This window comes from Pteropus vampyrus, unplaced genomic scaffold, assembly GCF_000151845.1.
Source record: "Pteropus vampyrus isolate Shadow unplaced genomic scaffold, Pvam_2.0 Scaffold119, whole genome shotgun sequence".
NCBI classification, from domain to species: Eukaryota; Metazoa; Chordata; class Mammalia; order Chiroptera; family Pteropodidae; genus Pteropus; species Pteropus vampyrus.
The window spans coordinates 1,305,420-1,310,233 of NW_011888900.1; the positions used below are offsets into that span (position 1 = coordinate 1,305,420).

General features: G+C 47.5%; 1 long non-coding RNA gene across 1 annotated transcript in view; it reads right to left on the minus strand.

Moving 5' to 3' along the window:
• Positions 1 to 1,173: 1,173 nt before the first annotated feature.
• The window catches only part of LOC111743697, a 21,455-nt gene continuing 17,814 nt past the window's right edge, over positions 1,174 to 4,814 (minus strand). The window contains exon 4 of the long non-coding RNA XR_002781839.1: positions 1,174 to 1,297. This is a non-coding gene — a long non-coding RNA (uncharacterized LOC111743697). The remainder of the gene's footprint in view (positions 1,298 to 4,814) is intronic.

The window sequence follows — 4,814 nt, forward strand, 5'->3', positions numbered from 1 at the left end:
TAGGCACAGCCAGACCTGCATTCTATTCCTGAAGAAACCACGGCAAAGCCTAACCAAGACCAGCTGACCTCCAGCCGACCCACAAATGCATAAGAAATGAACACTTACTGCTGTACGCTGAGATGCCGTGGTGTTTGTCAGGCAGCAGTAGCTAGCTGACTGATACTGTTTCAAATGGAGAAATATGGGTATTATTTTCCTTTTACTGTGTCAACTAGTAGAGATTTAAAACCAAAAGAAATTGAGGAAATCGTGATTTTTAATAAAAGGCTTCTTCCCTTTTAGAGAAATCATCAGTCTCTTAGAGAAATAATCAGACAGCATCTCAAAGGGTATTCAGAGGCACCACTACAGTCAGCGGGCCAAATCTGCCATTAAATCCAGAAATGCTCTTTTTAAAATTCCAGGCAAGGGTCCCATGGCCTCTGCGTCCAACCTCCTCGTCTCAGCTACCACCCTTTGCCACCTGGACTGATGCAATCGCCCCTGGACTCACCTCCCTACCAGCAACCACTCCTGTCACTACCTGGCCCGCTCTAGTCTGTGCTTCAGAGTCATATGCTCAATGCAATTATGACCATGTTGCTCCACAGTTTAAAGTCCTTCAAAGTTTTCCCATTTGCTTTAAGAGAGAGACCCAACTGTCTAACACGCTCTACAAGCATCAGCCTAATGCATTTACCTTTCCAGCCTCGGTTCTTGAACTCGGCCAAGCTTCGCGCAGACCAGCCATTAACAATTACCGTCAGTCCCCGGGGCAGAACTTGTCTCTCCCTCACTCACATCCTCACTTACCGCCAGCCGTGGTCTTCTAGCCTCTTGGCCAGTGAGTTCTGCAACTCTCCATCCTGAGAGTCTGCCTTCCAGTACCGACTCCTTCGCTTGGGTTCCTACTGAAAATAGCGTGAGACAAAAGTTAGGGCACCTGGGAATATTCCAGGAGCAAAAGTAGGAGCAGAGAGAGTGAGGGGCATAAAATGGAAAACAGGTGTGCTAGGAACTAAATTGTGTCCCTCCAAAATTCATGTTGAAGCCCTACCCCCCCCACACATGATAACATCTGGAGATAAAGTCTTCGGGAGGTGATTAGATTTAGATGAGGGCATGAAGGCAGGGCCCTTATGAAGGGACTAGTGTCCTTATGAGAAGAGACACCAGGGAACTCGCTTCCTCTCTCTCGTTCCGCCCGTGAGGACACAGTGAGAAGGCAGCCAGCCATCTGCGAGCCGGGAAGAGGTTCTCACTGAGAACCTCATCAGCAAGCACCTTTATAGTGGACTTCCCGGTCTCCAGAACTCTGAAAAATAAATTCTTGTTTAAGCCACCCAGTATTTTATTATGGTAGCCTGTGTTGACAATACAAGGTGCTGACAAAATTTTAATTACTGAAAATCTGGTAGGTTTTTAATAATAATGTTTATCAATATTTTTTTTCTTTGTAGTTAAAGATTTTTATGTCTTGTTTAAGAAATCCTATCCTGCCATGCAGAGATATTATCTATCGACTTAATGATTTTTAGTTTGGCTTTTTATATGCCTACCTGTAGTCCACCCAGAATTTTTTTAAGATGTGACGTGGGAGTCCAATTTCATTTTTCCCATATGGGTATTCAACTCACTCTGGTATGAGCCTCCACAAATTCATTTACACACGACACCACAGTAATCTAGTTAATAACGTAAGCCTCGCCAGGTTGCTCTGTTGCTTAAAAACCTTCAACGGTTCCCCACTGTTTATCAAATAAATAAAGTCCAAGCTCCTTGGTATTTTATGTGAAGTTGATCATAGTGACAACTCCACATTCTTCCAATTCCTCTGCTCTAAGCACAAGAAATTACTTAACTCCCCAAATACATGACATTCTCAATGAATTTACCTTTGACTCATAACGGTAACCTTGCAATGATACAGATTCTGTGCAGTTAAAGAGAAAAAAAAAAAAAGCTAATTTATGGGCTAATTTTCATAGGACTGGAATATAAAACCAAAAACTCAGTAGGAGAACTTCAGACAAAAATTTTTACCCGCAGAGATAAAAGTTTCAAGATTGTATTTTTCTCAAGGCCAGAGAAGAAGACGCTGGGCCATCGCCAGTCCTGAAGCATACCATCACTGTCCTCAGAAATTCAGTGACGAGGGACTCGGCCATTCCTTTGTGTGATCCCAGTGTGGTTTGGATTAGAAAAGAAGTGTATCGCATTGAGTAACAAACTGTTTAAGATTCCTCTCTGAGAAAAAGTTAATAAATCTTCCAACAGCCCTTTGAAATTTCTTTTTATTAGAATGGGATTCCCAGCTGAAAACACTTAAAGTGTTTTTTTAGTAATCTCCAAATGTTTTATCTCCTCTTCAGGTGATAAATTGCATTCAGACAGTTAAAGTAAAGGTAACGCTAAGAATCCAGAAATTATGCAAAGTTTGATTCCTTTGAAAGAAGCTCTTAATATGGTAGTGACATATTGAGTGACTGGTTTCCAAGCGTACATCTGGAGTCTATTTCTAAGGATTAGGACAAGATGTCATACATTATATATATTTTTTAAATTTGCTATAAGTTAGTAAAAACATTGAAGATTTACTCTCTGCTATGTTAGATAACTTACACGACTGTAAACAATATAATTGAATGGATGACAGAAATACAGATGAATTGTTTTGGCACCATAAGGAAACCCAATAAGTGGCGCCCTTCATCCCCACCAGAGTTCTGAACATACTAAAAATGAGGCTGGGAATAAGGCCTTCGGAGGACAAACCATCATCTTTATCTTCCACAAACGTAAGTTGTAGGAGGCAGCACCCGGTAGGCGGTGAAATGAGCTCCCTGATCTGCAGAATTAGTCCTAGTCGCAGAAGCAGCTAGAAGGCCGCGTGTCTTCCTACAAGGACCAGGCCCCCTAAGCGGACGACACGGTCCACGGCGCAGAGGATGTGGGTTGCCTGCGGCCCGGCTGGCGCCCAAGAGAGGAGCAGAGGACCTGATGAACCAGGTTTCTCTTCTCAAACGTCTCGCCACTGCGGTACCATCACCCCCATCTCGTGGGGAGCGACGGAGAAGGTCACCGAAGAGAAATCTCACCTCCTAAGAGAGGGGAAGGACAGGTCTATCCCAACAGGGAAGAACAGGTCTATCCCAACATTGCTCAGCCGTTCATTCTCTTAGCTCACTGGGCCAACCCCATGGCCCACAGCGTTGTATATTCTTCTAGAGGAAGGAAAACAAATGCCAATCCGGATGTCCCGTGTCACCTTTGCCTGACTGCATCCTGATGCCACTGACCACTCCCTTGGACAGACTCTGAGTCGAGCGCTGGCTGCAGCTGTGCAGATCTGATCACTGCAAACGGTGGCAACAGCAGCGGCGTGTCCACGCTCACAGAACGACACTGTGGGTGTCTCGTCTCTGCTGCACCTTCTCTGGGGCCTTCACCGGGGCCACTTGGCAGCTGGGGGTAACCGGTGGGGAGCCACTGAAGTTCGCGCACTCGTCTGGTGAACGTCACTAAGGGGCTGTCGGATGGGACCTCAGATGGTGCCGCTGGCCAGGGCGCTACGCTGCCATTCCAGGGGGCCTGAGCTTCGTCAGAGCCTGGAGACCTTGGTGCAGCTGGACGTCTTAGACAGTAGCTCCAGGCTTGAGACAGGAGGCCCGAGACGACCGGACGAAGCCGTGAGGCTCCTCCGGACGCAGTCCCCGGATTGAGGCACGTCACTTCTGCTGCATTCTATTCTTCACAAGCGGGTCACTGGAAACGTCCAGATTCAGGAGGAAGGGACAATCCCCAACTCTCATGAGAGGAATATCAAACTGTTTCCAGACACGTTGTAAAACTTCCACAATCCAAAACCTGTGAGTGTTGATTCTGTCTCAAGAGGACCTGAAATCAGTCAGAAGATTATGTTAACCCTGGACACGCCCACCACCCAGACTGGACCTTACCTTTCTGCTCCATTTCCACCCAAGGTGCATCCAGGTGAGCTTGCAGAGAGCTCAAGGCAGGAGATCTAGAGGACATTTTTAGTAGACTTCTGACCACACAGTCAGGCTGAGTTGTCTAACCCGTAACGCCAGTTGAAAACCATCAGAAAACAAACTAATCCTCAGGCTCAGAACTTAGACAGCACTTTATAAACTCTATTACCCTCTGTGTGGGCTGAATCATGTCACTAAAGAGACATACTAAAGCCTGAGCCCCTGGTGTCTGCGGATGTGGCCTCGTCCAGAAACCAAGGCTTTGCAGAAGTGCTCCAGGTGCGTGTGAAGACGCGGTGACACTGGAGCAGGGTGGGCCTTTACGCCAGCATGATGGCGCCCTCCTGAGGAGAGAAGGGACAGAGGCCCAGGGAGGACGCAGCGGGAGAACAGGGGCAGAGATCTCAGTGACGCACCCACAAGCCAAGTGATGCCCCGGGCTCCAGCGGCCAGCGGAGCCTCGGAAAGAGGCAGGAAACGGTTTTCCCTCAGAGCCCCAGAAGGAACCGACCTTGCCGACATCACGATCCTGGAATTCCGGGCTCCGGGATTGTGGCAGTAGATTTCTGTCATCTTAAGCCCTTGGTTTGTGGTCATTTCTTACAGCGGCCCAAGGAAACGCATATGGGCATACCCCATTCTATAGCGCTTCGCTTTATTACGCTTCGCACATGCTGCATTTTTCACAAATGGAAGGCAAGACCCTCCACCCGCCAGAAGACTTGCTTTATTGCAGTGGTCTGGGCCGGACTCCACGGCATCTCTGAGGTCTGCCTGCACAGTCCGACTCTGTTTGGGGATGTTTGACAGCTGGCAGGTTTTGAGCCTCAGGCCTCCCTC